We start from the raw sequence: 26400 nt of genomic DNA on the forward strand, positions 1-26400 counted from the left end.
AGAGTGAATGCAATGCATAGTTGATAAAAGAAAATATGGTATGGAAAATTAGAGAAGCAAGGATTATTTACAAGAGAAAGTGCTTTTCGCTAAAAGAGTATAGTGGAGTAGAAGAGATGGTAAACAGTTAAGTAGACTAAAGTTAAGGCACACTGATATTTTTATTCAGTGCATGCATCAGATTAAGAAAACAGTAGTAAATAGTAAATATTATCATGGCTAAGTAAATATGGATCATGGCTCCAAAAACATTTCCTTTTTTTTTTAATGCCAGACACTATTCCTATTCCTGTTACTTCTCCCACAGTAGTGTCTATTTATACCGCACCCTCTGTCTCTGGGGCAGTTCAAAAGCCTAGATAAATATTCCCCATAAAATTATCTCAGGACACACTGGAGCACAATTTGGTGGTGGCATGTACTACTACACCTTTAGACTGCTAGGTGTACAGCAGGTCTATAGTACAGTTAACGGATTTGCCAATGAACAAATTAGGATGGATTTGGTTGAGAGTAAGGGAACTAGGGGTGACTTTGACGATTCAAATCTTCGAGAGAAAGACATTTAGTTGAAATCTTCTTTAAAAGTCAAATCGCTGTGTCGGGAAAACATTGTGTGTGTAACGGCATGGCATTCCACTGGGTGGGGGTGCTAAATGAATGATACCACAGCATTGCTGGCTTCTATAACTTACTTGCTTTCAATAAATGTCCTTATTGTCGGATATCCAGCCAGGGCAGTGGCACCATTCAATCATTTGCCTCCAAAGTAGAGCCTGTGAGTCTAGAGGGATATACAAATCAGGTATAAAACTTCAAACGTTTAGCAGCATTTCAAAACCATCAAAAAGTCAAATGAAACTGAGTCAACAGCAGCTTTTCACCACTCGCTCCGGTGGAATGGATTGTTTCCGTTGGAACTCGTACTGCATCTTCACTGTTCTGCTTGAACAGTTCAGCTTGAACTGAATGGTGCCTAATTTGTTCTATACGCTGAAACGTATCGTTCACAAGTATTTCATGCCGTTATCAGTCAGAAGCTGCTACAGTCTCTTTATCGATGCAGGGTCTGTCATATTTTGATGTGAATGTTGTGTATAATGAGACAGAACGGAGCTCTCCATCGCCACAGAGACCTGCCACTGAGTTCATGATGTATGATATTAAATACTGAATATGATATTAGTCTATATTCTTATATATATGTAAGGTTAATAGTAGCCTTTATTTTAAATGGGTGAATGAATGCAGATTACATTGAACATTGTTGTTGCACCTATATGGTGAAAAGAACAACAAATAAGACATCATTGAGCCGCATATATAAAAATGTTCTTTTATGATGCGTCGATTCTCAGTTCTTGCCTGACGAATCAGATTCGGAAATCGGAATCAGTGACACCCCTTCAAGGGAAAATACATTATCTCTCTGTGTATACACATGGGCAGGGAGAGCAGAAGAACAGAAAAGACAATTATTAAAATGTGTATATATATTTTGTGTATATCATGTCAAATATATATGTAAGTACACAGCCCATGTGTACTTCAAAACAGACATCTTTTACCACAGTCCTTCATGCAATTTTGCTCAAGATCAAGAAAGTCACCAGTTCCATATTGAAAAGGCTTTTTATAAGCTAGCACTCATTCCCAGGAGACGATTACGTACTAAAAGAAGCTTGTTGATGAAAATTTCTCTCATTAAAAACAGCACAGAAATACATCATTATACTATTAATATTATTTGCTTGTTTATTGTTTGCTGTGACTCACTCTCAATCTCTCTCTCTCCCTCCTGTTCCTTGTCAGGGGATCAGGGGTCTATATGATCTGCTCTCGGCTTTCAGAGGCGCCATAGTGTGACTCAGGTCACACAATACTTTCACATCAGAGTCATAGATACACCGACTACAGGCAGGATGAGAAATAATGAGCTTGCACATCTTCATTGTGTTCACGGTTGGCAAAACATCAAATTGGATCATTGGATTTAAATAGAGCACACCTATTTAAATCACCCACAAACTCGATGAACCGTGAGTCAGTGCAACGTGTCCAATGCGTGAGTGAGAAAATGACACATGCGTGTCAAAAACAAGAGAAGCATGGTTGCTCGCTGCTACGCTGCTTAATTCAGAAGTGAGCATTAGTCTAGGATAAATCGAACAGCTCTTAAAAAGCCCTGGCCACCTATAGGTGTTTCACATTCAGCTAAATGTTTGTGTTTGATAGTCTATAAATACTGGGGTGCCAACATGTCTATGACGTATGGCGTATGAGGTATTAGTTTAGCATTATCAGTGGTGTCACATACACGCAAACCACTAATAATACCATTTTTTGTCAATGAGTTTCCATGAATGGGGCATCACACAGCAAAAACAATCTCAACTCCACCATGTGGTTAAGGGGTGCGACGATGGTCTTTGTACATGTGTACAACGTGGCGTAATGCCTTACAAATGACCATTGTAATGCATTTATCTGAAGCACTTGACGACGTGTCCGACCATCGTCAAAGCAGAGACCTGATGGACAGAAATGGTACGAGTCACCGTGGTACATCTGGAAGCTCATCAGAAGATCATTAGGGAGACGACTTCCTAGCGTGACATGCCCCCCCAGACGTCTAATATCTCCCCGAATTACACGCTGCAAATAATCCTCTCCGTCCCCTCCCCTGCCTGCCTCTCATCTATCTCTCCATCTGTCCCTCCTTCATTTCTGCTCCCTTTGAATTTCACATTTGCTCCTTTAATTAACCACACAGATGCAAATCTGGGCATGGTGGAAGGAGAGCGGGGGCGTGGCAGGGGGGGGATGGGTTTCCAGAGGAAGGGGAAATGAGGCGGGGGGGGGAATACTTTGATTTAACCCATTACCCTTTTCAATATTCCTTCCTTTCTTCTCCTTTCTTCAGTTATTTTGTGTGTCTCTCTCTCCCCGCCAAGGGGCTCCTGAGGGGTGGGCATGAGTGTCAGGAAAGCCCGGTGCTCCTCAGCCTGCGGCCCCCGTGGCTCTCAGCGGCGCAGTATGGGGTCTTGCTTTTATCTCTTCTCCCGCCTGAAATAATTCAATATCAGGCCTCCCTCGACTCGGAGCTCCTACCACGACAACCGTCAGCCGCTATCCCTAACCCACACGCACAGACGCACACGTGAAGGCAAGCATGCACGCGCGCACGCACACACGCACACGCACTCGCACACAGACATGCACGACGCAGGCACGCACATGCACACACACGCGCGCACACATGCACGCACTCACACTCGCACACAGACATGCACGCAGGCACGCACATGCACACACACACACACACACACACACTTGCAGAGATATGTTCCCTCTCGCCCACTTGTTCACCAGCCCTTTCTCTGTTCCCTCTCTCTCTCTAATGCTACTTGTATGCATATTTGGGTTTGTGTGTGTATCTGAACGTGTAAGTGTATATGTGTGTGTGTGTGTGTGTGTGTGTGTGTGTGTGTGTGTGTGTGTGTGTGTGTGTGTTTGCAAGCAGGTGCTCGTTCTGCATTGCTGTACTCTACTCCTATCTCCTCCCTCCTCAATCTCTTAAACTTTTCCTCCAGCTCACACCTTCAACTCCTGCTCTCCTGGAGACAGAAGACCAAACAGGCTGGCTGTAGACTCACACCAAACAACACAGAATACGGTGTTAACTTTCAATTACACCTTTGCCCAGATGCACAGCATTGTGATTTGTGGCAACTGTTACATGTGTTCACATTTCTTTGTTTGTGTGCATATTTGTGTGAGCGTCATGGAGGTGTCTGCAATTGAAGATAAATCAAATGGCGAGGAACAAAGTTCTGTATTGTTAAACATCTGTTGAGTGTAAATCATCAGTCGGTACAGATGGCTTGTTTAGAGTGATGATGTCTATGTTTTAATGAAGGAGTTTTTCCCCGGCACTGTTGGCCTTGATGAAGTCCTAGACACACCTAGACTCAAGAGAGATGAACAGGACAACAAAACACTTCTGTGTGTGAGAGAGAGAGAGAGAGAGAGAGAGAGAGAGAGAGAGAGAGAGAGAGAGAGCGCCAGAGAGAGAGAGACAGAGTGAGAGGGAGGGAGGAGTGGAGGAATCAACAGCCACCAGAAGTGTTTGCTTTTCTCACACGCACACACAGACACGCAAGACTCACACACAACTCAGCTCACTGTGTTGACAGCAAATATTCACACTACACACAATCCTCTTCCTCTCACACCCAAAATGTCGCATCTTTCTACATTCACTTATTTGAACCTGAAGCGTATTCAGGTTCCCTCCTGCAAAGGCTGATGTCATTTCGCAATGTTGTATTGAAGGGACACTTCACTCATTTGCATTAAGCTTTGTATCATTAGTAACCCAGTCATATTTTTGAATGGTCCTGCATCATTCCCTCATTTTCCCCTAAGAATGAACGCTGATTGGCTGTTATGTTACGTCCCTCAGGGAGTGAACGCTGATTGGCTTTGTGGGAGTTGTCGTCTTCAATCCACAAGCGGAAAAAGTCACTGTCTGGCTTTCCTCGGTCAAGAAGGCACCAAATTAGAATTTTATGTTTCTATTCGACTAAATATATCACCCACTTTCAATACAGATTCATGTTTCCACCGGTGAAATTCTCCTTTAAGGTGAATTTAAATTGTATTTTTTTGCCAAATCAGAGGGTGAATTATGCATACAAATAATGATTCAATCCAAATGAAAGAATGCATTATTACAATGGGTTTACAGAGCTGGTGCTGTGTTACTCTAATCACTTTGGCTTTTCGACAGGCACATATTTAAATGGAATGTAAAAATAGGAGGCAGGTGAAATCTAAGAGGCCTTGTTTATTTGTAATAATAATAATGAATAATAATTGATTCTTTCATCGTATTCTCCAGGGTCCTTTTTTTCTGCTTAGTGGACTGTTGTGGGCTCCCTGTCTCCCATAGCAACAGCCTTCCCCACCAGCACACTGCTTAGAAGACAGGCACACGCAAAGTTCAGGACTCAAGTTCAAAATGCTCCCTCTTCCTAGAGATTGTCAGGGTTTGTTTATTTTTTACCACTGTTAGAATCCTAGTTACCAGCAATGTGTTTAATTTACTTTATAATAAGTGCTTTATGTAGCGTATAAGCAATATAATGTATCCCCAAGATGTTATTCAATCATCATACAAAGTTGTATTTGTATTTCAAGGGTTAAAGTTAGTCAAATGTACAGTGTACAGGATGAAGATATAACTGTTTGTTTTGGAAGATTGAGCTAGTTGATCTAGTGTTGACTCTTGATTGCAAACTCTGCAACCAGATGTGTGTCTTGACTCCTTATTCCTGTCGCCATAGTGAGTGAGCAGTGTTATCAACGGAGACTACAGTTCTTGAATCTGGAAAAACACACACCTGCGCAGTGGCCAGAGGGGGGGCCGGGGTGGCCACCCTAGGTGCCACCCTAGTTGATTGACAGTTCACTGCATGTTTCAATTTATTTCCCCCCCCCCCCCCCCCCCCGCCCTATAAAGCCTTGGGCACCCTCTGGCCACCCCTTGTATAAAAGTCTAGCTCCGCCACTGCACCTGCGGCAGCCGCGGTGCGGCTGTCTGCTTTGCGAGTGGGCGAGCACAAGCGACAAGAGTCGGGACCTTAAATTGCTTGCACAAAACTCTTGATCAGCACTCAGCATTTGTTTATTGTTGCTGTTTGTTCAAACCAGTATGCGCAGAGCGAGGTCTGTGGTCTTGGCCATTAGTTAATTTAGGTAATAATTTGTCAAATATGTTAAAACTTAAATAAACAACCTATACAAGTAGTTATGTCTCGTTGTATTAGTTTGTCCTGTTATTGACGTAATGCACGTCATTGACATAATGCGCAAATATAGATATTCGAATAGTTCGAATATGTGGTTTTTTTAGAGGGAATATTCGAACGTCATTTTTGAGCAATTTTGAGTGCACAGTGCACATGCATTCGAGAAGTTAACAATGCAAGTCTCCATGCAGTTGGACATTACAGTATTTTCATTCCGTTTTTTCTCAAAGCTGAAAAGGGAATTTTTTGAAGGCAACGTCAGCTGAGTGATCAGACCCTGCCTACAACTGGCACTAATCTGAGACGGCCTCACCCCCCCCTTACCAGCATGATAGATGGAACCGTCTTCTCCATGGTCAGGTCCATTGGATGCTTCATCAGAGGCTTAACAGATTGGAGATTTGAGCCCAAGGGGTGTGCGGAAAGTGGGGGTTTGGCTAGGGTGTTTAGCTCCAAGCACGAAGGTTTTTGGGGTAACACTTTACAATAAGGTACACAGAAACGTAGGTAGTTACTGAGGAACGAATGAGTAACGAATGAGGAACGAATGAGTAACGAATGATGAACGACGAAGTGACAGTTACTCAGTAACTACTGAGGAGTTACTGGTAAACAGACCAGGGGACTACTGAGGAACGAATGAGTAACGAATGAGGAACGAATGAGTAACGAATGATGAACGACGAAGTGACAGTTACTCAGTAACTACTGAGGAGTTACTGGTAAACAGACCAGGGGACTACTGTATTCGTTACTGAGTAACGAATGATGAACAACCAGGGGCCCTAAAGTGACAGTTACTCAGTAACTACTGAGGAGTTACTGGTAAATAGACCAGGGGACTACTGTATTCGTTACTGAGACTACTGTATTCGTTACTTCGTTACTGATTCGATACTGTATTAATGAATCATTCTGTGAAATAGCAAACTGACCAATTGATTATGAAAGCAACTGAATTTTCCTGGGATTTCACAATTAGTTAATAAATTAACAAGGCACAGACGGGATGATTGTCATATTTTAATAAAGATATTCACAATACATACATTCATATTCACATTTAAGGTTTATTATGTGGCATTAGTAATGTTGAAGGCTTAAAAGCAATTGTCCACCACTGCAGGGCACGCTGAGGGCTGGCTTGGGTCCCACACTGGATCGACTGGTAGAGCTGGATCTGACTGATGAGTTGTTACTCTTTCGCGATCCATTCGTTCACCAGTAGTTAAGCTTTATGAATCATTTGTTTACCATTAGTGAAGCTTTTTGTGTACCTTCATGTAAAGTAATGCATCATACTGAGTTGTTACTCTTTCGCGAACCATTCGTTCACCAGTAGTTAAGCTTTATGAATCATTCGTTTACCAGTAGTGAAGCTTTTTGTGTACCTTCATGTAAAGTAATGCATCATACTGAGTTGTTACTCTTTCGCGAACCATTCGTTCACCAGTAGTTAAGCTTTATGAATCATTCGTTTACCAGTAGTGAAGCTTTTTGTGTACCTTCATGTAAAGTAATGCATCATACTGAGTTGTTACTCTTTCGCGAACCATTCGTTCACCAGTAGTTAAGCTTTATGAATCATTCGTTTACCAGTAGTGAAGCTTTTTGTGTACCTTCATGTAAAGTAATGCATCATACTGAGTTGTTACTCTTTCGCGAACCATTCGTTCACCAGTAGTTAAGCTTTATGAATCATTCGTTTACCAGTAGTGAAGCTTTTTGTGTACCTTCATGTAAAGTAATGCATCATACTGAGTTGTTACTCTTTCGCGAACCATTCGTTCACCAGTAGTTAAGCTTTATGAATCATTCGTTTACCAGTAGTGAAGCTTTTTGTGTACCTTCATGTAAAGTAATGCATCATACTGAGTTGTTACTCTTTCGCGAACCATTCGTTCACCAGTAGTTAAGCTTTATGAATCATTCGTTTACCAGTAGTGAAGCTTTTTGTGTACCTTCATGTAAAGTAATGCATCATACTGAGTTGTTACTCTTTCGCTAACCATTCGTTCACCAGTAGTTAAGCTTTATGAATCATTCGTTTACCAGTAGTGAAGCTTTTTGTGTACCTTCATGTAAAGTAATGCATCATACTGAGTTGTTACTCTTTCGCGAACCATTCGTTCACCAGTAGTTAAGCTTTATGAATCATTCGTTTACCAGTAGTGAAGCTTTTTGTGTACCTTCATGTAAAGTAATGCATCATACTGAGTTGTTACTCTTTCGCGAACCATTTGTTCACCAGTAGTTAAGCTTTTTGAACCATTCGTTTACCAGTAGTGAAGCACTTTCGGGTTAGTTATAAAACCCCAAACCACTGTTGATGACAATGAGGGATCTACAGCCACTTTAGTTAAAAATGTATACAACATAGGGAAATATATATACATATACTGCGCTCATGACACATAACATATAACATAATAACAGGATAATATAGAAAATATCAACAATTTAAAACACAAACAGAAACAAAAAAAGGCATTTTAAAATGTAACAAAAAAAGGCACTCTAAAAACAAAACAAAAACCAGCTCTCTTCATCTGACACGGCTGTAGCGATCCATCGCCTCTTCTGGGGTGAGGACTGAAACAAAGAAAATGATAAACATGTATTAACAGTAGTATTTTGTCAGGATGATGGTAGTGCAGTTGGTTAGGGGTTTACTAGTATTAATACTATTCTTGTATTAGGGTTATATAGTGGCAAGTTAGTTCTAAATTACATTCTAGAGTAATGAATGTACAGAGGTATAATAATAATAATTATTAAATTGTAATTTCCAGTAGTATCAAGAGTACTGTGAGTGTACTGTCTATTCAAGTAGTATTATCTGTACTCTTTAACAGTAGGTTATTATAAATCAAATGAGCACGACTAGAGAGTAAAGTGGGAGCACTGTATAGTTTAGACAAGTGGTAGAATAAGTGGATTATATTGTTTAGTGTTATTTGAAAGCCATGTTCCTGCTGTAGCTTCATCCATTATGCTGCTTTGAACAGTCATGTTCAGACGTGGCTTTGATATTATAAGCAGACTTGGGACCAGCTGACCACCTAGCTCGTTAAAGAAATGGGTAAGAATTGATCAATTAATCCAGCACCATGACCATAACCATAACCAAAAACTTTTTTATTTTCTACTTAGTAGACTAACTTAAAGTGGCTTAACTGACCTCAATCTAATTCATGTCATTGCTGTTCTAAGTTCCTTCCCATTCCCAAAGCACTTTCCGGTTACGATATCATGTAAAGGTAGATACTTGGTTACTGCAATGTTCAAGTACAAATGGAGTAAATATTACTAGCATCCTCTTGTCTTGGATCCCCTCTAGACACTAGCCTTCAACCAGTTAAGGTGAGCACCCTTATTTTAACATCATAAAACCAGGAAGTAGAAAAGAGGTTTAAAAATAACACTATTATAGTGTTTTCATAGTGACGTTCATCAGTTATTAATCATTATACTGTGTACAACTAAATTTCACAGTCACATGAATCTGAGTATATCTGTTAAGTATGCTTAACATTTAAAATAAAAAATTAATTACCTGCTTCCTCTGCTGCAGTTTGGCTACTGCGCTGTTCGGATTGTTCCCGCTGACTCGATGGCGCTGTAACATTTTGGAGCACAGAAAGAATGGTTGGTGTAAGGGGCTCAAAACCTCATGAAGGATATTGATGAATGCATACAGAGTGACGTTTTTGTTCATTTGAAAATTGTATGGATACCTTAAAAACATATATATACAGTTAGTTAAGAAATAAGGGTTTTATTCACTTTGGGCAATGACATTATCCATTGTCTTTAATGTTATAATATGTAATAATAATATGTATGATCATATGTAATTTTGATTTAAGACAAATCATCATCAACTCATTTGTCATGGTTCCACATGCAGTCCATTGTGTAGAAGACATGTTTGAGAGATTCAGTTGTTAACATTACATACTGTAACTATGGACTAAAATGAAAAGAAAAAAAACAGGGAGAAAGGTATTACCGTAATAGCACTATAACAGTGTAATGTAGCAGTCTTCGGGTTTTTTAGTAGTTAAAAACAACTCCAAAAACTATTCAAAGACGTGGTAACTGGCGCTAACATAATAACTTTACAAGTCCAATTTCAAAGCTTGGACCACATTTTCATCGCATATCGCCTAATTTAACATTAGATAAGTGGTTGAACCGTCGGTCTTTTGACCTAGTTAAGAGTTAAACTTTTGTGTTTGACAGATAATTAAAATTTGCTTGCAACGTCGGCTATCTAGCCAGCTAGCAATCCATTGGTTAGTGACAAGGTTAGCTAGCAAGGCCAAAAAATACGTGATAGAACAGACGTGGTACGATGTCAAATTAGCTCATTTTAGGAAGCTAAGCAATGTGACCGAATCATTACACTCTCAATTAATAATGAAATAACTTTAAAGCATGTACTTACATTCTAACATGGCTGTCTCTACATGTGGAAGCTCTTCCGTGGGCTGCCTTTTTCTCTTACTCTTTCGCTGAGTCTCCATTGTCAAGTCCTTCTGCACGACCTCCTTGCCCGTCGACGGAAGAGAGTGGGCGTGTCCGACGCATGGGGTAAAACGATCTGCGTATAACGTGCCCCCTACCCACTGTACACGTCCGTCGACGACAAGGGACGCTCCCGAATTGCATTGTGGGTCCGCATGTGCAAGACAGGAAGACGGTTTGATGCGAAGTTATCATGACCCTGCACGCTGAAGTACTCTTCAGCTTATTGAGGGAAGACAGACTTTTAAAAAGAAATTAAAATTGATAAAAATGGCTCCAAAAGAAGAAGTTACTTAAAGCCAAAATAAAATGCAAACTCTGCAAAAAGAGCATGAAAATGAAGGAAAACGCAAACGTTGACGGACTGCAGTGGTAAGTATTCTTTTTTGGTACGGTTTTTATCGATGACTTCCTTTGTTTACTGATATGTCATGTTATAAATTCAAGTTCAGTAACATTAATATTTATCATGAAGAAATGTGTTGTCTTCTGTAGGCAGTGCCGACGTAATAAACATAGAGGGAAAACGACGAGGAAGTCAGTGAGGTGCGGGTCACTTTTTGAGAGGAGCAAATTGTCCCTATTCAGCTGGATGAAATACATTTATAGGTAAGGTATGCAGTAGGGCTGTACGGTATGGACTACAATTTATATCACGGTATGATTTGAGGCATATACGGTAATGCCGTATTATATCACGGTATGTTCATTTTATCTTCTAATTTCTATATAAATGTTTCTGAAGGGGTATCATCATCACTACCATCATCCTGACAAAATACTACTGTTAATACATGTTTATCATTTTCTTTGTTTCAGTCCTCACCCCAGAAGAGGCGATGGATCGCTACAGCCGTGTCAGATGAAGAGAGCTGGTTTTTGTTTTGTTTTTAGAGTGCCTTTTTTTGTTACATTTTAAAATGCCTTTTTTTGTTTCTGTTTGTGTTTTAAATTGTTGATATTTTCTATATTATCCTGTTATTATGTTATATGTTATGTGTCATGAGCGCAGTATATGTATATATATTTCCCTATGTTGTATACATTTTTAACTAAAGTGGCTGTAGATCCCTCATTGTCATCAACAGTGGTTTGGGGTTTTATAACTAACCCGAAAGTGCTTCACTACTGGTAAACGAATGGTTCAAAAAGCTTAACTACTGGTGAACAAATGGTTCGCGAAAGAGTAACAACTCAGTATGATGCATTACTTTACATGAAGGTACACAAAAAGCTTCACTACTGGTAAACGAATGATTCATAAAGCTTAACTACTGGTGAACGAATGGTTCGCGAAAGAGTAACAACTCAGTATGATGCATTACTTTACATGAAGGTACACAAAAAGCTTCACTACTGGTAAACGAATGATTCATAAAGCTTAACTACTGGTGAACGAATGGTTCGCGAAAGAGTAACAACTCAGTATGATGCATTACTTTACATGAAGGTACACAAAAAGCTTCACTACTGGTAAACGAATGATTCATAAAGCTTAACTACTGGTGAACGAATGGTTCGCGAAAGAGTAACAACTCAGTATGATGCATTACTTTACATGAAGGTACACAAAAAGCTTCACTACTGGTAAACGAATGATTCATAAAGCTTAACTACTGGTGAACGAATGGTTCGCGAAAGAGTAACAACTCAGTATGATGCATTACTTTACATGAAGGTACACAAAAAGCTTCACTACTGGTAAACGAATGATTCATAAAGCTTAACTACTGGTGAACGAATGGTTCGCGAAAGAGTAACAACTCAGTATGATGCATTACTTTACATGAAGGTACACAAAAAGCTTCACTACTGGTAAACGAATGATTCATAAAGCTTAACTACTGGTGAACGAATGGTTCGCGAAAGAGTAACAACTCAGTATGATGCATTACTTTACATGAAGGTACACAAAAAGCTTCACTACTGGTAAACGAATGATTCATAAAGCTTAACTACTGGTGAACGAATGGTTCGCGAAAGAGTAACAACTCAGTATGATGCATTACTTTACATGAAGGTACACAAAAAGCTTCACTAATGGTAAACAAATGATTCATAAAGCTTAACTACTGGTGAACGAATGGATCGCGAAAGAGTAACAACTCATCAGTCAGATCCAGCTCTACCAGTCGATCCAGTGTGGGACCCAAGCCAGCCCTCAGCGTGCCCTGCAGTGGTGGACAATTGCTTTTAAGCCTTCAACATTACTAATGCCACATAATAAACCTTAAATGTGAATATGAATGTATGTATTGTGAATATCTTTATTAAAATATGACAATCATCCCGTCTGTGCCTTGTTAATTTATTAACTAATTGTGAAATCCCAGGAAAATTCAGTTGCTTTCATAATCAATTGGTCAGTTTGCTATTTCACAGAATGATTCATTAATACAGTATCCCCTAGTCTGTTTACCAGTAACTCCTCAGTAGTTACTGAGTAACTGTCACTTTAGGGCCCCTGGTTGTTCATCATTCGTTACTCAGTAACGAATACAGTAGTCCCCTGGTCTATTTACCAGTAACTCCTCAGTAGTTACTGAGTAACTGTCACTTTAGGGCCCCTGGTTGTTCATCATTCGTTACTCAGTAACGAATACAGTAGTCCCCTGGTCTGTTTACCAGTAACTCCTCAGTAGTTACTGAGTAACTGTCACTTCGTCGTTCATCATTCGTTACTCATTCGTTCCTCATTCGTTACTCATTCGTTCCTCAGTAGTCCCCTGGTCTGTTTACCAGTAACTCCTCAGTAGTTACTGAGTAACTGTCACTTCGTCGTTCATCATTTGTTACTCATTCGTTCCTCATTCGTTCCTCATTCGTTACTCATTCGTTCCTCAGTAACTACCTACGTTTCTGTGTACCTTATTGTAAAGTGTTACCGTTTTTGGTTTGATCCCCAATGTCCACAGCCTCACCTGCAGGCATCCTTCGGTATCCAAGGGGCCCACACCTTACCTTCTCTTTAAAGTCCAGATATACTTAGTTGGCAACCGAATGAAAGCACCGAATTGGGCTTCGATGGCACTGTTCACCTTGGAGCACGGTTTTCGGTTGCTTTCGTTTGCTTCGGTTTTCCTCTTGGCAGCGTCTCCAAAACTCGTTCAACTGCCCACACATTTCTGAATTCAGTGCAACTCATTGTCACTCTGATGAAAGGGTGTTTTGATAATACATGGTGCACTCGATTCTAATAGAATAAAGCATGCTGACCATGAAAGTCCCAGCAAGTCTCTTTGGATAGAGGTGTCTGCTAAGCGGCAGTTAATAAAGACTTGTTTGGCTAAAGATTTGGAGATGTGAGGCTTTCATCTGAGACATACTTACAGACATACTACTTTTTACACAATCATAAGCCGTTGTGACATATGTCCTCCGTCTTTTCTCTGCATTTGTGGATCAGGAGGTTCAACCGTGAGGATAGAGGTTTGTTTTGGTTTGACCGCAGACAGTGCGGAGGCAGAATGGGCAGAACTCATCGTGATCATCTTAAATGTTGCTGCAGCGAGTCCGGTTGTGTCTGTGCAAACGTGTACTGTAAAGTTAGTGAAACTAAGAATAAAGTACCCAGCCTGTCAAGAATCGGTGGCCGCTTCATTCCAACCATATTCAAACCTATAAGCAGACCCACTGCCGTTACCCCCGAGAGAACATCAGACGTGGAGGGAACGTCTCCCCTGTGCTCCTCGACTACAGTCTGGGAGTCAACAGCAGGAAAGGTGTAACATAAAAATTTAAAAAACGTTTTCTATATACGTGTGCAGCTGTGAACTCATGTATTGTAATTGATTGTATGATGTGTACTTTTAGGGTTTGGAAAGGTTTCAAAAGGTAACAGGCTGATTATCGTTTAGGGTGCGGGTGCCACTCAATGACATACAAACATAGACCGAAGCGTCATCAACACGCCCACTCAAATGGTGTGAAATGCCGACATTCTACTGCTCATTCACATATAAGGTAATTAACATTTCCGCCAGCTTAAATACTACCTGAGGGGTAGTCTTTTTTCAGGAGGTCCAACGTCAGGATATGTCATTCACATATAAGGCCCGTCGGGAGAATAGCAGGAGAATAGACTTGTACATCCATATGTGAAAGCAGCTATACTAATAGAACCTTGACAGTTTTTCACTGGTGTTAAAGCTTTTTTGGTGTCAAAGAGGATGAGTTTGTCTCCCTAAGCAGCACAGCAGTCCCCTTCAACACAAGAATAGTGCTTTCTCTATGCATTGACTAAAATATTGTTATTGCATTGTATTACCAAACCGTACCAACCAGTGGTGGTAGTAACCTGTGTTTCGTTGCATTCCAGCTGTTTCAAGACCAATCAGTGCTCTTGCTTAGCCTACTCACTTCCTGTTTTTCCCCCTACCCATCCCCAAAACCCACTACTTCGTTCCCATACTAATATTTATGGATCCACTTTATGTATTATATTTAGTTATATATAGCAGTGTGTTATTTGCTTGCAGTTTTTCTTGAAGGGCAAGGCATATTTTAAAGTTTGAGTGCAAACCAGTACACATTTAATCTACCTAAGTGTCCCTGGCGACATTTATTAATTTGTAACATAGAAAGTCAATAGATTATGCATTAATTCATCACCTTAAAAATATGTCTCTCCCTCTCTCACAAACAAACACACACACACACACACACACACACACACACACACACACACACACACACACACACACACACACACACACACACAGTCACAAACACACACACACACACACACACAGTCACAAACACACACACACACACAGTCACACACACGCACACACACACACACACACACACACAGACACACACACAAAAAAATTGCATTTTTACCACTCTTTGGAGTCAGAAGTGTAGGGCTTTGAGGCCCATACACACGCCCGTACAATTATATTTGCTGCCACTGCAAAGCACTTAACTCCAGCTCCTTACTTTGGCAATGTGAGCACGGCATGATGTATGGGGGAGGCTTCAGGGAAAGAAGGTGTACTGACGGCGCTTTGGTGGGAGATGATTACACTGAAGAGGATCAGGCGCATTCAAAATATGCTTGTTGCGAATATCAGTGTGGAGATGCGTTTCATAGCGGCTGGCTGCGATGAATGTTAAAGAGAGACCATCATACTTAAGTTTAGTTTAAAGTTCTTTAAACCGGGAAAAAGAGAGAGAGAGAGAATGGACTCATCTCTCTTGTTATTGTTGTTTTGAATAAGAGCGAGGATGGACAATATATGAGCCTAAAGATAGCATGCTGTCTGACTCACTAACCAGGGAACGGGTGTGTTGCTTTAATTAAGACATTAATTCCACTGCAGACATCCATTGCAGGGTACACTCAAACTGACCTCTTAATTTGACTGCATCATAATATTTTGTAGCGTCTCACACACATAGATGACAGCATGAGTTGGGGAGGAAGGGAAAGGAAAGGTATCCTCAAACCAGCAATGCTCTGGTTAACACTGGAGATCCAGCATATCAGCACTGTAGTACAACACAATACAATTAGGGATGCAATGATTATAGATTCTGGTGCGATATCATCCTTAGTGCTCTATACTCTGAGGAATGACCAAGGTTTCAAGATTATTATGCATTCATTTATTTCACAACAATATGGATGTTTAAAGTCACATGAGCATTCTTTAATCAGAGGATTTATTTGACTTCTTTCTTTCTTTTTTCTTATAAATTTTTTTTTTGATGTTTGTTTCCAGTTTTTGGTAAAAATGAAAGAATGTCATTGAGAACATTTGTTACACAGGCGTTTTAATCACTGCACTTCATGAGATCCCGTGGTTAAGTGCTGGAAATACAAGCCAATGTTTACTTACACTGTGTAACGTGAATAAAGATGAATGAAGGTGTGCAGTTGTATCACAACGATAATCTTTTGGATACCAACTATTTACGATTTTTTTTTTTTTTTTTTTCTCCAAAACACACCCACTCCATCATAATCCCCCTTATCCGCAAACAGCCATTGACCGTCCAGTGTCCAGTGTAATTGAACCCTCTAAATACATTGGATACTTTAGTGAAAATATGCAGTATAAGATCGTCTCCACTATGCTATATAGGTTGAGTAATCCATCTGTCATTTTTCTTCTTTTTTTTTTCATACTCCCACACTGACGACCACAGGTGTTCCAGGGGTGGATACAGTGCTTCAATGCTCGGTCCCTCAGCCGTTGTTTAGCTTATGTAGCATAATGTGACTGACGCTCTTGTGACAGCATGTGCCGCACGGCATTCTAAGCTGGTGCATCTCTGCAATTTTCTGTTTGATCATTTTCCTCACTGTGCAACCGTCCGAAAAGGAACGTACCAATGTCCTTTTTGTGAGAGTTAGACCTGAGACACTGTGTAGCGGAGCCTTTACGATTACCAAACTGTGACGTTCAATAGCGTTCTCTGCTCTATATGATCACATAAACAAAGCATGGAAACTGTATGGATCCATTTATTGACTGGTAATTGCTTTTTTACAATTCTGCCCCCAGCTAGTATGGTAATTATCATGCCACTGCGCTACGTCTCAGCAGGTAACCACCAAATGAGTGGTAATTTGATGTTGGATAAACACTGATATCAACATTCATGTCATGCCCATCCATTGATTGTTTTCCAATGATGTTAGTCCACTCTCTCTCTTTCTGCTCTCAATTGCAACTGTACCCCTCAATGAATGGGTAGCTCCAGACCTGCTCTCTTAGCCTTGCAGTGGGGCATTTTGCCTGGTGCATCACCCCACCGTTTTCTGTGACCACTGATTCACCCTTTAATTCTTACCTTCCTCTTTATTCATTTCTTCCCTCCCTCTTTTATGCCTCATATGCCTCTGTGATGACATGTCATCGTCCGTGTTGTCATGGTGATGAAGTATCTTGAACGTCTGTGTGTGCATTATGGCCTTCATAAGATGGTATATAAATAATCAACTTTATTAAACTTTTGAGCGTGATTTCTGGCACTCCCTCCATTCCTTCTCCTCCGCATAGATTGCATAGATAAGCATAAATTAACATTCCACAAGAGCACAGAGGGAAGAACAATGAGATGCCATGGTCTTCAATTTCATCCTGTAACCTAATCACACTGGCATTGTTTGTTTGCAAGTATTATGGATCCGTTTCATTTGTGTATTTGTGTGTGTGTGTGTGTGTGTGTTTGGGGGGTCTTTTGTGTGTGTATTTAGTTTGTGTCCAGTTGTGACCCTAGGTCAGGGCAAGACAGTATATCTCAAATAATCTTAATCTTCTATAGCATCGAAAGAGCTTTTAAAAAGAATAAGACCATTTAGTAACACAAAATAAACCTGAATTTATCTTATTCATACATGCAACAACAACAACTTTAAATGCAGCCATTGTGTAAATGACATCTGTCTACTCATGGGATGAAAGCGAGCTACCGTAGGTAGGAAGGTGCAGAATACAGACGGTTTAACAGATGGATGGACCTGAAAGTAGGAGTGTACAAAGCAATAGGCTGGACTGTAGATCAAAGCCAAGATGGATTCAAAGGAAACAAGACAACCGTACATCACAAAGCAGACCTGCAGGAAAAGAATAACTAGCCAGAGATAAAGGGATAGATTGTGAGGAAAATACAGACGGACAGACGGACCTTCATCCCAGATTAGATTAGGTCAACAAAGTGTCATCAGTATATACATGTATGATCAGTATAACATACTGATCATACATTATACCTTCACTCATATTGTATATTGTACAATATGAGTGAAGGTAAAATTATAAATGGTGTGTCGGTAGAGGCTACAAAATGTTTGAGATTAGCATCTGACTGTAAGCTTCTAGATGTTATTTTAATTCAAGGGAGGCCTCCTTGATGAGCCTGTTAAACCTGCATTTACATTCACTTATTTAGCATAAGCTTTTATCCAAAGGGGATTTCCAGGTGAGGCTTGGAACAGCCAAATGGTTCAATCAATTTAGCATACAGTCCATTTACTGCAGTGCTGCAGGACAAAGTTTCCAAAAATAACCACCAGACTAAAGTGCCGGATAGATTAAGGAATTAGCAACAAGAATGAGAGTACCTCTGGTGTAATCATATGGGACTGCAACCCTTCTCTTCCATCCATCGCCTGTAAAAGAAACCCGGTGACCTCTACAAACTGGCTGTTTGTTATAGTGGTGTCTTTCCAGGCTGTCCCTTTAGGGAATGGCTTTGTTTGACACACTAAGGATGATCTTCTGCTTTTTCATTACCAAACCAATGCTGGTAAACTACTGGGGCCCGTCCCCTGTGGAATGAAAGACACAGGAAAGATCAAATAACGAAAGGAGTGAATGAAGGAATGAAATAAGGATGGAAGTATGTAAGGAATGCAGAAAGAAAGAACGTAAAGAGGGAAGGAAGGACTGAGGAATGCATGCTGCAGCTTGATGACTACCCAAACAGCTGGTCTGCTACCCATACAGACCAAGCTCCTTAAATTGACCTTGGTTTGATCCCGCATTTCTGCGCCTATCTTTTTTTATATTTTTTTAAATAAATTTGTTTATTGGAACACGTCACATCAAATATATATCTTGTACGTTTACATGTGTGACCATTGTTTTTTTGTTTTTTTTAACAAACATACAGGTAGAAAAAGGGTTAAAAATAAAAAAACAAGAGAGAAACAACAAAGAAGATAATAATATTGATAATAAAAATAATAATATTAATAAAAATAAGTAAAGAAAAAACCCACCCAAAACATAAAACCCATCCAATCTTCCACCCCAAGTCGGTCTACCTTTCTCCATCAATGTATCACATCCAATAACTCGTATCTATACCTTGACATTGTTGCAACAGTACAACTGGTTATAAAAAATAAATAAATAAAAATTTAGTTTATCTTTAAGTGTCAGGGGTCATGGCTACATTATCAAAATATGAGAGGAGAGGCTGCCATGTAGTGTAGAATTTCCCAGTTGACCCTCTAAGTTAAAATTTGATCTTTTCTAGCTTAAGGAATGACATTAAATCAGTCTCCCAAGACTTATCTGCTGGGGGTTTGGATGACTTCCAGTGTAGAACGATACATCTGCGGGCAATCAGAGGGGCAAATGCTAAAACATTAAATTTCTGTTTACTAAATTCAGAGTGGTTTAGAGGAACTCCAAATATAGCAATAAGTGGACAGGGAGTGATCTATCTATCTGTATCTAGAACTTCAGATATAATCTTGAAGAAGTTCTTCCAGAATCCTGTTAGCTTTGAGCATAGCCAGAAGGTATGGGCTAGGTCAGATGGGACAAAGGCACATCTATTACAGGCCTCGCTGGTGCCAGGAAAAAACTTTGCTAATTTGGCTTTGCTGTAATGCATCCTGTGTAGTACTTTGTACTGTATTAAGTTAAGACGGGCGCAGGATGAGGAGTAATTCACTTGTAATTTGGCCCTATCCCACCAGGAGTATTCAAATCAGATTTCTGGCTTTTTTCCCACTCCTGTTTAACTTTGACCAGCGGAGAGGGGTTGGATTGAAGAATATATGTGTATAACTTAGATAACCTCCTTGTCAGACTTTCAGGCCTGTCAAGAATTGTTGGTAAGTCTGCAGGCAGAGATGGGAATGTGCTGCAATGGTCTTTAACAAAACTGCGTACCTGGAGATAGCAGAAGAAGACAAACTTTTAAAGTCAACAAATGTCCCATTTACAAACAGATCTCGGAATGATGTGATACCTTTCCTCTTCCAGAGTGTAAATGCAGAGTCAAGTTTGGAAGGTAAGAAAGTATGATTATAGCATAGTGGACCAAGGAGGACAAAGTTGACAGGATTACAGGGCTTGAGGTAAAATTTTTGGCTGAGAATGGTAAAGGGGAGCACGTCAGAGCTACAAGTGAGGAGGTGCGGCAGGAGAGGGACTCCATTTTACACCAGTCTAACTCACTCTCATACCACCAGCTGAGTATTTTTTGTATGTTTACTGCCCAGTAGTAGAACATGAAATTAGGCAGGCCCAGGCCACCCTCTTGTCTTAATGCCTGCAGAGTGCTTCTGTTAATTCTGGCAACCATGCCTGCCCACAGGAATGGAAAGATAATTTGGTCAAGCTTCTTAAAAAAGGATTTTGTCAGGAAGAGAGGTAGACATTGAAAAAGGAACAGAAATCTAGGCAAAACATTCATCTTTATAGTTTGTACTCTGCCCGCTAATGACATTGGCAACCTGGACCATCTCTGCAGGTCGGCTCTCACTTTAGTCGTTAGTTTGCTAATGTTATTTTTATGTAACCCTTGAAATGAAATGGTAATGTTAATCCCTATATATTGAAAATGTTCTGGTGAGATAGTGAAAGGTATTTGTCCCTGTGTGAGTGTTTTGGCTTTAGAGTTTATTGGGAAACACACTGTTTTTTGGAGATTGATTTTGTAGCCTGAAAATTTACCAAATTCCTCTAATATCTGTATTATTTTATTAGCACAGGTGATAGGATCTGTTATATAAATGAGTAAATCATCTGCATACAGGGAGACACAATGCTCAATATTTCCCTGTCTGATACCCTGCAGATGTGTTGTTGTTCTCAGCAGAATGGCTAACGGTTCGATAGCAAGGGTGAATAACAGAGGTGACAGTGGACACCCTTGGCGGGTCCCGCGGGACAAGGGAAAGTATGTTGAGTACTGCCTGTTTGTGTTAACACGGGCAAGGGGCGCTGAATAAAGCAGGCGTATCCATGTTATGAATGTCTTCCCAAACCCACATTTTTCCAGCACCTTAAACAAGTACCCCCATTCCACTCTGTCGAAGGCTTTTTCCGCATCCAATGAGAGTACTATTTCAGGCTTCATAGTATTGGATGGGGCAGAGATAATGTTTAATAGATGTCTTATATTAGATGACAGCTGACGACCTCTGATGAAGCCAGTTTGGTCTTCAGAGATTATTAAGGGGAGAGATGTTTCCAATCTCCTCGCCAGTGTTTTTGCCAGTATTTTTGCATAGACATTTAGGAGTGATATAGGCCGATAAGAACTGATTTCAGCAGGATCCTTATCCTTTTTAAGGATAATTTAAATAGATGCCTCAGTCAAAGTTTTTGGCAGTGTTCCTATAGAGAGGGAATGGTTAAACATATCTAATAATACTGGAGAATGGAGAGTGGAGAATTTTTTGAAAAACTCAGATGGCAGCCTGTCGGGTCCCGGTATTTTCCCATTGTTCATTTCCCTAATACTGTCACATATTTCCCCTAAGGTTATTGGTTGATTTAGTGATGTCTGTGTTAAGATATCAATAGTTGGTGTGTCTATGCTGTCCAAATATGTGTCCATGTTTGAGTCTGTAGGAGGGGGTTCAGAAGTATAAAGTTTGGAGTAGTATGCTTTAAAGGCTGCATTGATCTTCACGGGACATGTTGTAAGATCAATCGGCTGATCATTAATTTGAGCTATGTGTCGTGATGTCGCTTGGTGTTTGAGCTGGAGGGCCAGCAGTCGGCTTGCCGTGTCGCCATATTCGTACAGCCTCCCTTTGGATCTCAGTATGCTCCTCTCTGCATTCCCTGTAGAGGTGAGATCAAACTCAGTTTGGAGATTCATTTTTTGTTGGTGCAGCTCTGGAGTAGGATTTATTGCATATTGCCTATCGATTTCAGATATTTTATCGGTTATGTCTGTTTGTGTCTTTCTACGTTGTTTATTAGAGTAAGAGGAGTATGAAATTATTTGTCCTCTGATGGTGGCTTTTAGGGTTTCCCAAAGTAATGAAGAGTTAATTTCTTCTGAATAGTTAAAACACAAAAAGTCTTCAATAGCCTGTGTTATGGTAGAACAGAACACATCATTGGACAGTAGTGATGTATTGAGTTTCCATTGTGGGGTTCCCACTGATGGAGAATCAAATCTGAAATCTATTAATACAGGGGAGTGATCTGATATGACTATTGCTGAATATTCAATGGAGTGAATAGATGGTAGTAATTCTTTAAAAATAATCTATCCTTGAGTAGGCATGCGAGTAGAATGAGTAGGCTCTGGTGTCATTATGTAAGAATCTCCAGGGGTCACAACTTCCATAATCCTCCATGAATGATTGTAATGTTGTTGCCATTTTTGAAAGATTGGTCACTCTGGAGCTTGAGCGATCCAACTGAGTGTTCATTACACAATTTAGGTCCCCTCCAAAAATTAATTGATGTGTATCCATATTTGGAATAGTGGATAAGAGGGTAGCCATGAATTCAGCATCATCAAAGTTAGGAGCATACACACAGACTAATGTAACAGGTAAATGGAATAATCTGCCTGAAACAATGATGAAGCACCCATTACGATCAGGTACTATGCTCTCTGTTATAAACTGAATTTTTTTTTTAATTAAGATGGCAGCCCCTCTGGCTTTTGAATCAAATAATGAGTGAAATACTTGTCCTACCCATGGACGCCTAAGCCTTGTGTGATCATCTATCTTGAGATCAGCCCTGTGTAGTTTAAGATGTTGAACAACTTTTGTTCTCTTTACAGGGCCATTTAATCCTCTCACATTCCATGAAATTAATTAGACCTGTAGCTTATCCATCCTACCATGACTATTTATTTCACTCATGTAGGTATATTAATGTGTAGGATAACTGAAAAGATATGAACAAATAAAGAGTATATGAAATCAGTTGTACACATAACAATATTGAAAAAGAATAAACCCAGCAGCATTAGAACAGTCTGCCAGAGTTTTTCAAAGCCTATGCTCGTCCTTCCTTGGAAACAAGCTGCAGGTCTACTCTACACTTCCACTCCTGGCAATGCAGTATAAACTATCCCTTTATCTAAAACAAGAAGGGATTTGCTCCCATTATTGAAAACATACACTGCAAGTGCACTATAATACATACAATATACATACAATAATACAATACAACATTTTCTATTTTTTATATTTCTACGTTTACCCTATTCACCACACTCAACACAAAACTCGTCTTCACGTTTCGTAGCCTTACTAGCGCTAAATGCGATTCAGGCGTTCTATTAATGATCCACAGTCAGCATGTAATAGCCTATCATTTAGTGTTAGCATATCTCAAACCTTTCAGATGTGGCAGGCAACATTTAGTCTTGTTCTCCATCAGTGTTGGTTGAAAAGTTCCCTTTTATCCGTTTGTAGAATGTTTCTGCTGATTCAAGGGTGTTGAAAAGATGTTTGTCCCTGTTAACAGTGATGCACAGACGAGCAGGGTGGCGTAGGGAGAATGTGATTCCAGCGGTGTAGAGTTTGGCCTTGATGTTCTTGAATGTTGCTCGTTGCTTGGCCAGGCTTGCACTCATATCAGGGAAGAATAGGATTCTGTTGCCATCAAACTTTATGTCTTCCTTCTGTGACCTTGCCCATCGAAGCACCTGCTCCTTATCCTGATAGCGATGGAATCAAACAATGATGGCTCTCGGACGTTCTCCCAAGGAGGGCTTTGGAACTAGTGTACGGTGCGCTCTGTCCAGCTCCGGAGATGCAGGGAAAACGTTATTTCCAATAACTGTTTGGAGAAGCTTCGTCATGAATTCCAACGGTGAACCTCCTTCCAGACCTTCCGGTAAGCCAACGATTCTTCTGGAACGATTCTCAAGGTCCTCTGCTTTGGATGCTAGCCCAGCATTGGCTTTCTCCAGCTGATCAAGTCTTGTTGTTAGCTCGGCTAGCTCATCCCTATGGGTGGTGAGCGTATTTTCAATGGTCGTTATCGTTTGGTTGTGAGAGTCCAATGCCGTGTTGATAGTTTCGAGAGACGTCCGTATAGGTGTAAGAGAGGTGTCTAAAGATGTCGTGAGGAACATTTTGAGTTCTGCAGCCAAGCTTATTTTGTGTTTGTCCAGTTCTTGCACGAGGCTAGCAACGGTTAGCGACTCCGCCATCTTAGGTGCTGATGTTGCTGGAGTTGAAGCCGAATCTTTCACCTGCCACTGTGGTCTCGACATCGTAAAGCCAGTTCAGTTGAATCGTTCAAAATGTCGGCAAGTTTACTTTTCAAATAATGAGTACGGTCATATAGGGTAAACGTCAAAACAGTGCACGAATATATGAAATATACGGGAGCTGTCCCAATGCGTGGCTGACCTCTTACATTGCAAAACCTTTTGGGAAGGCATTGCATGCCTTCCCAAAGAAACATGTATAGAAATTGCACTTTTGTGTGTACATTTGTTTTTTTTGCATTGTGTACATAAATTGCACAGATGAAAGGGGAGTGATAGATAATGGTGAATAATATGGATGACATAGGTGGTGATACTTTGAGTGGTGGTATCTTGAAGAGCTAAAGTGCTGGGTGTGAGTGACACTTGCTGGTAATGACGATATAAATATAACGATACAGCTTTTATTTTGATGATCTTATTTTTTTTCTTCCGACCTGGAGTTTGCTGACAGACACTTACACTTAGCGAAATTGAGTCTGAAAGCAAACCGGTCATACAATTTAGCTGTCCTTCTGTCTGCACCAGTCCTTTCTCTCTGTGGGGGATGGGGCCTGCTCGGGGCTGTGTTTCATTTCATGCGGCATTCGTTTTTATTAAACATCAAACACTTCCTGTGAAAATGGTTTTTGCCCACCTCCATGATCACTTTACTTGTTGTACCTTATGTTAAACTCCAGAGCGAAAACTGCCACCACAACAGCCTCCAGTGATAATGGTGTGCAGAGGTAGCCGCGCCCAGTTGCTTTGTAGACCAGCGTCATTTACCCTTTTAAGTTTTAGCACAAAGGAGTCCAGGGAAAACATTCACACATTATGTTCACTCCCAAATTCAATGATCGGCATTGCCTGGCATGACATTAAACGAAACGACATAATTTTGCTGTGCAATGTTTCACTCCAAGTCAAAAGTCTTAACTGAAGCGAGACATCGAGGGCGTTCCCAGCATGCAATGTGGCGAAAAGCAAGTTCTTTGATCCCATCCTCCCAAATTGATGACCAAAAATGTACGCATCTTTTAATTGCTTTAATTCCTTCCATATTACTATTCATATTCCTACCAACCTAGCTTGTATGTATAGCATTGTAGTTCAAATAGGGTCATGCAGGGGATGTACAGACCTCAGTCTCCGTCGAAGGGCCCCAACACTGTGGAAGACATCATGTGTGATCCCTGTCCCAAAGAAGCCACACCCTAAAGAACTCAATGACTTCCGACTGGTCACCCTCACATCACACATAATGAAAACTATGGAGAGACTGCTTCTGCATATACTCAGACCCCAGGTACGCCACGCACTAGACCCAGTAGGAGTGGACGATGCCATCACATATCTACTGCACAGGACGCATTCGCATCTGGACAAGGGGAAAAGTGCTGTTAGAATCATGGTCTTTGATTTTTCCAGTGCTTTTAACACCATTCAACCCCTCAGACTGGGAGACAAACTCCTGCAGATGGGTGTGGACGCTCACCTGGTATCCTGGATTACTGACTACCTGACGGGCGGCCGCAGTTCGTCAGACTGAAGGACTGCCTCTCCGACACTGTGGTCTGCAGCACCGGAGCACCACAGGGAACTGTGCTCTCTCCTGTCCTGTTTACCCTGTACACATCTGACTTCTGCTACAACAAGGAGTCATGCCACATGTAGAAGTTTTCGGACGATACTGCGATTGTGGGGTGTATCAGGGATGGGCAGGAGGGGGAGTACAGGAGCCTGGTAGAGGACTTTGTGCAATGGTGCAAACTCAACCACCTACAACACTGCTAAGACCAAGGAGATGGTGGATTTCCGTAGGTCTAAGCCCGCTCTGCTGCCAGTCTCCATTGAGGGGGTCAATGTGGAGGCAGTAGGAACATACAAGTACCTGGGGGTACACCTGGACAATAAACTGGACTGGTCAGCCAACACTGATGCGATATACAAGAAGGGACAGAACCGGCTGTACTTTCTGAGGAGGCTACGGTCCTTCAATGTCTGCAGCAAACTCCTCTGGATGTTTTACCAGTCTGTGGTCACCAGTGCCCTCTTCTATGCGGTGGTGTGCTGGGGAGGAAGCACTAAGAAGAGGGATGCCGGGCGACTGGAAAGGCTGGTAAGGAAA

The 26400-nt window shown here is 40.8% G+C and overlaps 1 protein-coding gene and 1 long non-coding RNA gene across 2 annotated transcripts in view; one reads left to right on the forward strand and one right to left on the reverse strand.

Moving 5' to 3' along the window:
* fstl4 (follistatin-like 4) overlaps positions 1-26400 on the forward strand; it is a gene marked incomplete at both ends in the record, with an annotated part of 139274 nt that overhangs the window by 81177 nt on the left and 31697 nt on the right. The gene's annotated exons all lie outside the window — the stretch shown is intronic.
* Positions 8094-10535, reverse strand: LOC311354872. Its single transcript, XR_014637327.1, has 3 exons — positions 10264-10535; positions 9370-9432; positions 8094-8405 (listed from the first exon to the last, which is right to left on the reverse strand). It is a non-coding gene; the product is annotated as an uncharacterized lncRNA (long non-coding RNA).

This window comes from Micromesistius poutassou, assembly GCF_964030765.1.
Source record: "Micromesistius poutassou genome assembly, chromosome: 10".
NCBI classification, from domain to species: Eukaryota; Metazoa; Chordata; class Actinopteri; order Gadiformes; family Gadidae; genus Micromesistius; species Micromesistius poutassou.